At 39.4% G+C, this 12,772-nt stretch overlaps 1 protein-coding gene across 2 annotated transcripts in view; it reads right to left on the reverse strand.

Annotated features, from left to right (window-relative positions):
* The window catches only part of GSTCD (glutathione S-transferase C-terminal domain containing), a 119,175-nt gene that overhangs the window by 21,568 nt on the left and 84,835 nt on the right, over positions 1 to 12,772 (reverse strand). The gene's annotated exons all lie outside the window — the stretch shown is intronic.

The following is a 12,772-nucleotide window of genomic DNA, read 5'->3' on the forward strand; positions in this document are numbered from 1 at the left end:
ACTGTAACCAGTCCCCATTTATTTGAACAATTCTATTTGTAAGATAAGATGTTACTCACAGCTGTCTGTAGAACTACAATGTCCTAACTCCACATAAAAGAAAACTAAAATCTCACTGTTTTCAACATTACTCAATAGAGGCCATGAAACAGTTTCTCGAGATGGAATGAATTTGTTTGGCTAGCATTATATATTCCAGACATTAGTATCAGTAAAACTAATGTATTGTTGAGGGACCTTATTAGTTGGTCAGATGACAGAAGAGCCCATAACATTCCTTTTCTTTCTCTGAAAATATCCAGAGCTGCAGTTATTCCTAGTAGTAAAAGTGTCATTCACAAACTAATCTTTGAGGTAAGACAAAAAAGCTCGAAGAAAAGGTACCCAGGCAACTTTTCCTTCTTTTTTTCTTCTCATTAAATTTTCATATACATCACGTGTGATACTCTGTTCCATAGGTTCTGAAATATAAATACAGAGATTCCTTTGAGCTCTGAATTATAGTGGTGTTTTTTAGATGCTGCTTATGAACCGCAGGCTTTGTCTGGACTCAAACCACTGAACAGATCTGTCTATTTTTCAGCAATCTTCCTTGAGTGTCTAGTTTGCAAAAAATAAGTTTCTGCTCAGAATTAAGGGAATAGAGTCTTAAGGATCACTTACTATAAGAGCAAAGTAGAAAAGAATGACTACAAGCACGTTCCTAAAGAAAATGTAAACTTCCTATTTACTGCATCTGCATGAGCAGCTCATCAATGGATCTACTTGCAGTAGAAGAGTATCACAATCTAGTTCTTATTTTTCAACTGATATGTAAAAGATACACTTCTTACAGTAGTGCATTCTATACCATCTGTGCAAAGATAAAAGAACAGGCCATAGGAGATGCTTACTGAGATGATTACAATATTCATCCAAGCTAAATAAAAATATTCTGTGTTAAAAATATTTTTCAGTAAATCTTTTCAGAGTTTATAGGTAACATGAAGCTGCCTACAAAGGAAATCAAGAGTTCAAAACTTAGTGACATAGAGAAAGTAGTATTTTGAGAACTGTGACTAATTTCAAAAAGTTGAAAGTTTATTTCTTTTTTAGTCTGGTACGGTTGTCTGAATCTCCATCCATTACACATTAATGAAAGAAAATGACTTTAAGATCCATTCCTGGCTCAGTTAGAACCAATTTCCTTGATTTTGAAAACCCATCAATCTGTGAAAGTGCTGCTTTTGATGAAAGGGTCCTCAAATAGTTCACTGGCATGTAACTTACTCACACAGGTAATTTTTCCCCGTGCCTAGCTTCCCAGAAACTTAAAAATAACATTATACCTTGTTGTCCTTAATTTCCTGCAGAGCATGGGCCTTCCTTAACTTTGAAAGTAAGAGGATTTAAAAAAAAAGAACCCACAAGCATTTTTGCTCCAAAGTAAGAAAAATGCAAAGGAATGTTGCACATTCTAATCAGAAGCGATGACTCCAATTTGGAACATGAGAATTAGTACCAAGCACAGCATTTCATCCAATAATCTGGGAATCTGATCACTATTTTTTTTTAGTCTAAAACAACAGATCACCTCACACAATTTAATTGTGCATAGAGAAAGATGGGGCAACAAAAAAGATTAAGGGGCTGGAGCACAAGATCTGTGAGGATAGGCTGAGGGATTTGGGCTTGTTTAGATGACAGAAGAGAACACTTTGGGGTGATTTAATAGCAGCCTTCAACTTCCTGAAGGGGAGCTCTAAAGAGGAGGGTGAGAAACTGTTCTCAGTGGTGTCAGATGGCAGAACAAGGAGTAATGGTCTGACGTTGAAGAGGGAGAGGTGTAGGTTAGATATTAGGAAAAACTACTTCACCAGGCAGGTGGTGAAGCATTGGAATGCGTTGCCTAGAGAGGTGGTGGATTCTCCATCCCTTGAGGTTTTTAAGTCCCGTCTGGACAAGGTCCTGGCTGGGATGACTTAGTGGGGGTTGATCCTGCTTGAAGCATGGGGCTGGACTAGATGACCTCCTGAGGTCCCTTCCAGCCCTATGATTCTGGGATTCTGTGATAAGAAAACATAAATCACACTTCTGTGCTGGAAACATATTGTTGTGACATTCCTATGTGACCTCACACCTCTGTCGCATAGTCTAATATTTGCTAGCTCTTGATAGGAAGTCAAAAGATTAAAAAAACAATCTCCAAAATAGATCAAAGAATATTTTCCCACTTCTCCAACTGCTAGATCCTGAGATTGAATCCTTTCATATTTACCCTGTTCCATTTATTCCCTTTGAAACATATGGTATTAGCCATTGTCAACAGAAAGGATACTGGGCTAGATGACCCATTGGTCTGACCCAGTGTGGCTGCTTTTATGTTATGTAACAAAGACTCAACTAGTTTACAAAAATCATCATGAATAACACACACACAACCCTCTCTTTTTATGACTGAAAGCCAAACAACAGGCTTATCCCCCACCCCCCATTTTTACCTTTCTAACTGAACTGTTGATACAAAAACCCAGAAAACTATGATTTAACACATACAGAATGTTAAGATGCTTGCCTAGTGAAACAGTTTAATTAAACAAGCTCATGAATGCCTAAATACTCTTATTCATTGATTCTTTGTCTTCACAGAGTCTAGACTCAATTATATCAAAGCATAAAAATAAATTTTTCATAGAGCTCAGTAAGACAATCTCCTAACACTTTTTTTCTTTGATGTTTATTGCTACGAGGTAAACCCTTCTTGGAGAATCTGACCTTTTCTAAACAGTAGTACATTGCAATACCAAAGTTAAAACATTTTTTCTCTTTTGTAAAATTCTACCATACATGCCCAGCAAATTCATTTTTTCTTTTTCATTTGGGGTCCAAACAAAAATAATTCTTTTGAATTCACGAGCTGACCATTGTTAGTAACCCAGATCCTCTGATGAGAAATATAAAAGTCTTCACAGTATTAAAGGGCCTCCTGCTTTGGCCCAGAGAATTAGTATATTAGCATATTTTTAGCATGCTGGAAATCTTACAATCTGACATCACCTTTTTGAATGATTAGAGGCTTTATAAAAAGTCACTCGGTGCACAAAATATATTTTCAGATTTTTTCCGCATGTGCCTTGGTTTAATATCAACGTGATGTTTTCTTCAGGAGGTAAATTTCAACAATTGTATATTTGAGAGCTTAACCCTGTCTAACTTTAATTTTAAAATAATTTCCTCTGAATGACATACTGTACATGCAATGTTGCCAACTCTCACAATTATACCTCAAGCCTCACAATAGTTTTCTTAAAGATCCAGCTTCTGGATTCATCTGATTACATAGGTATCACAATTTTCCTTTTTTTTTTTTTTCTAAAGTTAAGTTTTTTGTCCCCCTGGTCAGCATTCCCTGTAATCTGTGCACTTTTGAAGCTGCCCAGGAGAGATACAAATGCCACCCTGCTGATTAGCAAGGCACCCCAACAAGGATTTTTTGTTTCTACTGGTGGCACACATTCACGTCTCAGTGCACATAAAAATTTATTCTACACATGGATGGAAAAATACACACAAGGATGGAAATTTTTAGAGGGAACGCTGGTCCTGATTACAGAGAAAAGCTTGAAAATATGACCCTACTGTATCCTAACATTTCAGAAACCAAAAAACAAATAAAAGAAACCCCTCAAATGTATATATTTTATGAATGCATGATTTTTGAAGCCCATGATTGCATGATTTTTTGACACTTGATACTGGTAATGCTGTACACCTAATTTTTCCCTAACACATAATATGTCTCTTTCACCTTCAAGATTTTCATCTTAAAATAGCTGAAGTCATAGCTACCCATACCTGTCAGTAGCTTCTACAGCCACATCATTTGTCATTGCAAGCTACATCCAATTCAGTGCTGCCTTCTGTAGTTGTTCCACGTAATCATTAAATAAAGCATTATTCGTTAGAAGATTCTACCAGGTACCTGATGAAAACTTACTGCCCTGCTGACATTTAACTGTAAATAAATATGTAAATATGCTTGCTGCTCAGAAGGAATACACCTTTAACAGAGAATTCAGTTAATTTCAGCAATTAAAGAAAGTCTATCAGTCAATTAACTAGGCTTGGTACTAAGTATGTATTACTCATGCACAATTTTTTTCCCCCTTTGGGTGCAATGAACTTCATACCATGTGTGAATAAATTTGCAGAAGTAATACAAGGGGCCAGGGAAATCTATTAATGTGTTTTCTTATTTAAACAGTATGTTGACAAAAAGCATTTTTAGTGTGGACAAGCTGTGAGTTCTGTCAACAAAATTGGTGTTTTGACAACAAAACACTCTAGTGTAGACATAGCTATTGGGTCACCTTAAGCTTCTTGTTCCAGTGGAGTACTGAAGTTGATGGGAGTGTGTTCAATGGTTGATTTAGTAGGTCTTCACTAGACCTGCTAAATCAACCCTGGTTGATTGACTGCCATAGCATCTATCCACCCGGAGACATACCTTCAGAGCAGACATTAGTAAAAACTTTCTAACTATAAGGTAAGGTCATCCCTTCAGGTTTTTAGAAGTCAGTGGTGGTCCAAGTTTACTTGGTCCTGCTCAGTGCAGGGGGCTGCACTTGATGGCCCCTCAACGTCCCTTCTATTCATTCATTTCTGTGGGTCTATCATTCATGCTGGTGATGTACCAAAAAGGAGAGGTCTCTGTCTCTGCAAGCATGTCCCTGATTAGTATCAGATTATGTATTTTGAAATGTGTAACAACTCTTACTCTTAAAAGTAAGTACTCTCTGCAGTGAGCAAAAAGGTTCACAAATTGCCCTGTATTATAGGAATGAAATGGAGAGATTGGAATAGGACATATGAGTGGCTACTCCTCTTGACTGGAGAAGATTCCACGGATGCATGGAGTGATGTTACTAGCCAGCAATATATCTGTCTTGACCTGGGAGAACATCGACTTCTTTGTTGCTAACAGCATAATACCACAGGAAGGAAAGAAAATCTGTATTTGAAGACTGCATTTCTGACCTATGTCTGGACCTCAAAGTCTGAAACACATTGATCCTAAAAACAATTCAGCTTGACACTTTAACATGATTTTAGAGGCCTATAAAGTTATAAAGAAGGCTAGAACAATACAAAGCTTATATCTGGACCAAATGTCCAAGATCAGAAAAGTTTTAAATTCTTCTGGGCTTGGCAGTAGAAAGAATATCCCAGAATAGGACAGGGATAGAATGTAATTTTGGAACTATAAGAATTCATACTCAAAGTAAAAGCCAGACACAAATTGGTAAAAGGCTCTCCTGATTGCAATATAGGTTTTCCTTTAACGATCTAATAAAATTAACGTATGGAACAGATGAATCATCAGAACAACTTTCATCAAATGTTAAATGAAAGCAACTGCAACTTTTCTGTATTAATGTAATAATTTATTAAAATACTTATTTATAGTGAAGAAATAGCTCTGAGTTTTCACATGAGTAATACTGGATGCAGGATATAAAAAAAATCACATGCATTTTTTGACAGGAAAATATCAGGATTACAAAAAAAAAGCATTTTATAGAGTACCCAAAACAAACAGATCTGTAGACAAACTTCCTGTTCAAAAAAAAAATTATCACAATAAAAGTAATATGAATCTTGATGGTTTGCTTTTCCTTTTCCTACTCTTGGAGCTAGTTCATTCTGGGGAATTTTCTAATGTAGCTTCTCTTATGCCTCATATACTGAAGCAAAAGGTAACAGTGAATTAAGACAGTACAGGTTGAACTCACTAATCTGGAACTCTCATTTGACGACACTCGTAATCCAGCATGATTTTAGTTACCTGGATGTCCACTTATCATGGGTGTGGCCCTATGAAGTTTGTTTCCAGCCACCAGTCCTGGCTCAGTGTTCTATGCTATTATGTAATTCGAATTTACGCTTAAATGTTTTCTAAGAGCCCAGTAAGCAGTGGAAGTGTTGATGCTGCTGCTAGGAGGTGCTGACTCCCCTTAATTTGGCAAGTTTTCTCATTGAGCACCGGTCAAGTACTGAGGGTACCGGATGAGAGAGGTTCAACCTGCAGTTTTTGAAGATGGGCTTACCATTGCCTACCAACCTTGCTTTCACATTTTAACAGGAACTGACAGGCCAATGCTTGCCACTCTAAGGCTGGGTCTACATTAGAACATCCCTTTCGAAAGGCGGATGCTAATGAGACTTCTGGGTATGCTAATGGGGTGCTGCAAAGAACATTAGCATTAGCATAGTGGCGGCCACGGCACTTTGAAAATGCTGCTTTTGATTGTGTATGGCTTGTCTACACAGGGTCCTTTTCAAGAAGATCCCACACACTTCAAAATCCCCTTATTCCTATAACCAAGGGGGTTGCTAGTGTAGACCCAGCCTAAGTGTTTAAACAAGTTAAATCTTAATTTCTTACCATTCAAGTTTCAATGGCTCAATGATGCCATAAAATGTTTTTTGAATTATTTTATTACAAAGATAGTCAAAGTGGAAAATAAGTGAATAAATACATATCGTAATATTCATTAAGAGACTTTACTTTTATTACTGTCTCTTGTGATATAGAGGTTGCACCTTACAAGTCTGGCATGGTCGGGACATGACAGGTGCAAACAACAGAATTTACTGGACCAGAATTTAATGGGAGGTGCAGGGCTTCTGCCCTAGGCAGCTCCACCCTTCCATTCCCCTGGGACATTGCGCTCCCCAGGCTGCCATGGGGCTCTGGCCCCCAGCTCTGCACTCCCAGGGCTGCCACTGCAGGTGGGATCTCCAGCCCTAGCCCCACACTGTGGCAAGGGATTCAGCCCCAGTCCCATGCTCCAGCTGTTCATCCTGGGTCCGTGCTTTGCCTGGGACTCCAGCCCTATGCTCTGGCTGGGGCTCTCACCCCATGCAGCAGTGGGGCTGGTGGGGACTCCAGCTCTGAGCCTGGCCAGGCTGCTGGCCACTGCTCTGGCCCCAGCCCCTACCCCGTGGATTCTCCGGATTCTCTGGCCCTGCAACATCTGTCATCCTACTGAACTATGGATGTTGCCAGACAAGAGAGTACCAGATTTAAGAGGTTCAACCTATACTTGTAAAACTAAAATCATTATACACAGAAGAGAAGAATAATTTTTGTCTAAAAGAGAGATAATTTTATGTACATCCAGAAACATAAGCACAACTTTCTAAAATATCTACCAATAGTTTGCCATTTTATACAATGAACTCTGGGCTACAATGTATCTGTTGCATTCAGACAGAAAAAAAAATTTACATAAAAACATCAACCTACTGTTTAGGAAATACTCCCTCTTAATATAGAGTAAATTAATAGATTGACAATTATCTGAGGGATAGACGTGCTAGTTTGTGTCCACAAAACCAGAGTCCTGATGCATCTGACAAAGTGGATCGTTGCCCACAAAAGCTTATGCTCCGAAAAATCTGTTAGCCTACAAGGTGCCACAGGACTTCTCATTGTTAACAGACTGAAGTACTCAGTCATGACTCAAAAAGCTTGGAAGAACACCTTTTCTGAATAGCAGTTTATTATGATGTGCTCTGTAACTACAAAATCCTTGAAGTCCAGCAAATACATAGGGCTTGTCTACAGTGTGGGTATGTGATTTCAGTAATACACACTCTATCGGGGATAAGTAGAGTTAGCTGAGTTGGTCTGTATCTTCAAAAATAACAAGAAATCCTGCGGACTTTATAGTCTGACATACATTTTGGAGCACAAGCTTTCGTGGGAAAAGACCTGCCTCATCAGGTGCATGAGTGGGGGTTCCGGTGGAGGGTCTAAATTTACAGGCTCATGAAAAGGAGGGAGTTCCAGTCAAGAGGAGGGCCAGAGTTGACAAGGTCAGTTCAGTCATGGAGGATGTGGCCCATTATCAGCCTCATGCATATCTTTTCTCGCTATTTCCTCAAAAGGTCCCCCTACCACCAAAAAAAAACCAAACAAGCCCTTGTTTCATGCATATCTTTTTTCATTATTTCCTCAAAAGACCAAGCACCTATTAAACCGTCCTTAAACAACCCAAATGGGAAATTGGGCAGATTCTCTTTACAATTTCTTTAACTCTACTGGAGGAACTTATTTGGACAAAAAAAAAAAAGGCGCCAATTCAATCCAAAAATAAACAAGTACTGGTGGGAGACATTTAAAAGTCATGAAGATTAATGCTAGGGTTCCAAAAAATTAAATGCATCTAATTCAAGCTTGTAATTTTTTTCTCAAATTGACATCTTCATGCTTCCCAAAAGACATCTGTTTAACAGCTGACAAGAATAATTCTAAACAGAACAGGCTGTGAACATTCCTTTTAGGTTTTGCTCTCACTAGAGCAATTTTTTACTTCACCTGATTGTGGAGAACGCTTACATACTAAGAAATAGTCTCAGAGGGATAGCCATGTTAGTCTGTAACTGCACGTGTGCACACACACACACACACACACACAAAGGCAGTCCTGTAGCACCTTAAAGACCAATAATTTTATTTATTAGCTTTTGTGAATAAGACTCATATGCGTCATTACCTCATAAATAAAATTGTTAATCTTTAAGGTGCCACAGAACTGGTTTTTTTTGGTTTTATTTATTGGGGTTTTGGTTTTGTGATACTAAGAAAAGTCAGTGAGTATTATCCTCACTAATATGTAGCTCGAAAAAATTCACAGGTTAGTTTGACTATGACATTACAAATACAATATTCACAATCCCAAAGTTTCAGAAATTGTACATCATGACAGACTGGACGTGACCGGAAATCATGCAATTAATTATAAAATGTGAGCAGTTTTAAACCATTGTCTGCTTTCTGATCCCCTAAGGTTCATTTTTCCAAACCTTTCTCCACAACCATGAAGCCTGGGAATTGACTGTGTTTTAAAATGAAAGCTGAAAATTTCACATAATCACATGACTCCCAGATTTCCATTTCTGAGAAAATGACAAGGAGTCATGCAGCACCTTAAAGGCTAGCAAATTTATTTGAGCATAAGCTTTTGGGGGCTGGAACCACTTCATCAGATGCATAAAATGCAAACTTTACTTAAGGAGGTATATGTTATATGCGCAAATATAGATGTGTCATACTACAATGCAGTAGACCAGTGCGAATGAGGTCAATTCAATCAGGATGGATATGGCCTCTTCCCAACAGTTGCTGAGAAGCTGTGCATACTAAAAGAGGAAAAAATACTTTTTTCTCGTGATTTAGTCACTCCTACTCTTTAGTCAGACCCAGTCTGACAGTGCTAAATTTGTATAACAATTCCAGGTCTACAGTTTCATACTGATGTCTGTTTTTGAAGGGTTTTGTTTTGTTTTGTTTTGTTTTTTTACTGAAATATTGCAACTTCCAAGTTTGTTACTGAGTGTCCAGGGAGACTGAAGTGCTCTCCTACTAGTTTTTCATTGCTACCATTCTTGATATCTGATTTTTGTACATTTATCCTTTTGTGCAGAGACAATACAGTTTGGCCAGCATACATGGAGAGGGGTACTGTTTGCACGTGATGGCATATATCACATTACTAGATGTGCAGGTGAAGAAGCCACTGATGGTGAAGCTGATGTGGTTAGGTCCTATGATGATATCACCTGAGTAGATATGCAGATAGAGATGGCAACAGGGCTTGTTGCAGGGATAGGTTCCGGAATTAATGTTTCTGTTGTGGGGTGTGTAGGTGCTGATGAGTATTTGCTTCAGGCTGGGGGACTGTCTGTAAGTAAGGATTGGCCTGTTCCCCAAGATCTGTGGGAGCAAGGGATCATCTTTCTGGATAGGTTGCAGATTCCTGATGCTGAGCTGGAGAAGCTTTCTGATAAAGACATCAAATATTGAAATTCTGAAGATAAATCAGAAGATGCCAATACTGCAGGTACTCCATTCTTCTTCCTTCTTTGTCTCTTCTTTGCTCCCCCTGCACTTCACTCTCTTTTCCCACTGCTCCTTCTTCATTTCTTCCTTTTCTTCATTCTGCTCTCCATCTCATCTCTCCTGCCTTCTCTTCTCAGAGGTCTACGAGTTGCAGCCACCAGAGTGTAACATGATCAGATCAACTGACGGTTTTTGTAAGGAGAAACAGATGCATATTATCCTAATATACCAACAGACAGATTTACAGAGGCTAAGTGTGGCAGAGAGAGTTTAAATGGGTTGCTCAGTGAATTGGTATCATAGCTGGGATTTAGATCTCAAAAAGCTTAATTCTAATCTCACATATTATCCTTTGAGTGTGATTGTTTTGTTTTGTTTCTTGGAAATAGCATTAAGGAAAAGTTTTTCACCAACACTAACCATTGACAACAATGAAGTTACTTTTGATATACGCCAGTATAAATTAAATCAGAATAAGGCCAAATGTTCCAGCTTCTAGTCTCAAACTATGTTCAAGACCATATCTCAAACTCTTTATTCAGTTAGGCTATGTCTATACTAGCCTCTTCCTTTTGGAAGGGGTATGGTAATGTGTGAGCTGGGACAATGCTAATAAGGTGCTACTATGAATATGCAGCACCTCATTAGCATAATTGCATTTACACATTTTTGAAAGCCTATTAGGACAAAACCTATTTGGTTTTTAGGACGAAGGGGTGCTTTTGAAGTCTGTTTCCAAATTGCATGTGGCTGCCATTATGCTAATGAGGCACTGCATATTCATGACACTGCCTCATTAGCATCACCCCAACTCGCTCATTACCATGCCCCTTCTGACAGGAAGGGGCTAGTGTAGACGTAGCCTCAAATGTTTATGTGAGCTTACAGTGTAGGTGTTAAAATTATCAGTCCAATACTGCACAACCTTTCAGATACAGAGGCTATACTAAATTAAACTTTTTCCTATACCTTATACTAGGTTCAGTTTTATAATCCCTCCATGACCCATTTTATTAGACTTTGAAAAAGGCATGTTGTTTGATTTTGGTATTAGCTTTTAAGCAGCTTAAGCTGCAGTCAAGTAATGGAATTTACTTTTTAAGACAGAACCATTATAAACTATCAGGACATCCTCCTTACAAAAAACAAAACCCCCTTTTTCATCAACTCTTAACATTAGTGAAACAAAAGAAAAGCAGTCACACATATGAGAGAAACATACTATTTTTGTGACCACAGAAATCACTATTAGTGAAGAAATTTTATAATAAACACACATACATACACATATCCTTGTAATATAATTGTTCTGAAAATAATACTAAGGAAAAGTATTACAGTGAAAGATTGCCAAACTGTTTCCATTCAAGTTTAAATAAGCTACGATTCTTAGGCCAGCTCTTCACTAGGGCTCTGTCTACACTTGTCCCCAACTTCAAAGGGGGCACAGTAATCAGGGCCATGGGCAATTACTAATGAAATGCTGCAGTGAATACGCAGCACTTTATTAAGCTAATTTTCCCCCATGGCAACTTCGAAGCAGCAAACTTCGAAGACCCTTTACATCTCAGTGCATGCCGGTATTTTGAATTTTGCTGCTTCGAAGTTTGGGGGGAAATTAGCCTAATGAAGTGCTGCATATTCACCATAGCACTTCATTGGTAATCTCCCATGGCCCTGATTACCATGCCCCCTTCGAAGTTGGGGGCAAGTGTAGACACAGCCTAGGAGATAAAACTGATTTTAGATACACAGCTCCTGGCTCCCAGGGGGCTGAGGGGCTTGCCCCCGCCTCCTCTGCTGAGCCCCCCAGGAACCAGGAGCAGGGGAAAGCCCCTCAGCCCCAGACAGCAGGGAGCCCGGCACAGCGGTATCTGGTCAGTTTCCTGGCTCCGGGCTGCATGCAGGAGCTGGGAAACTGACCAGGTTCTCCTGCGCCTGATTCCTGTCTCCCTAGGGCTGAGGGGCTTCCTCCCTGCTAGCAGTGGGGGAAGCAGGTGGCTGCAGCCTAGTGGGGGTGGGAGGTACAGCTTCCCCTTTCAGCGCTCCACCACCAGCTCTAGCCCTTGGAGCCAACGGTGCAGTGCTGAAAGGGGAAGACATGCAGCTGCTCCTTTCAGTGCTCCACCACCACCTCCAAGCAGTGGCACTGGTGGCAGAGCGCAGAAAGGAGGACCCCTGTGGCTTCCCCATGGCATTCCCCAGCTGAGCAGCTGGAGTCCAGGATTTCGACATTCGTATTAATACGATTAATACGTATGTCCAAATTGCGTAAAGCGGGGGTTTACAGCATTCTTGCAAACACCAAACACTGTGAAATACTGGTAATACCTAATATAAGGTAGCGATATTTTCTACATGGTTTTAAACCACACCAGTGAGTTCTGAAAGATACTTTCTGATCCTCTGACTTCTAACAGTAGAATCGGTTTTCCATTATGCCACCTGCTCCTGCTGTAAAAACAGGCCTTCAATATTAAAGCTTGAACTACCTCCTGGATTGTATCCTGAAATAAGACAGCTTGTATCATGAAAAGTATGCATTGCAGATTGAAAAAAAAATATGGTTTTGATTAGTATTTTCTTGTCTTCACCCTTACTTACATCTGTGTTTTCTGATTCGCCTTCATATTATGAAAGGTGTGAATGTGTAAGGGCCAATACTGGTTGAACCTCTCTCGTTTGACACCCTCAGGACCTGACCATTGCCAGATGAGATAATTTGCCGGACAACGGGAGGTCAATATTTTCTAGCACATTACCAAAATTTCCACTGTTTACTGGATCAAAACAAAAGGGCAGTCCTGTAGCACTTTAAATACTAACAAAATAATTTATTAGGTGGTGAACTTTTGTGGGACAGACCCACTTCTTCAGACCATAGCC

This window comes from Carettochelys insculpta, chromosome 4 (assembly GCF_033958435.1).
Source record: "Carettochelys insculpta isolate YL-2023 chromosome 4, ASM3395843v1, whole genome shotgun sequence".
NCBI classification, from domain to species: domain Eukaryota; kingdom Metazoa; phylum Chordata; order Testudines; family Carettochelyidae; genus Carettochelys; species Carettochelys insculpta.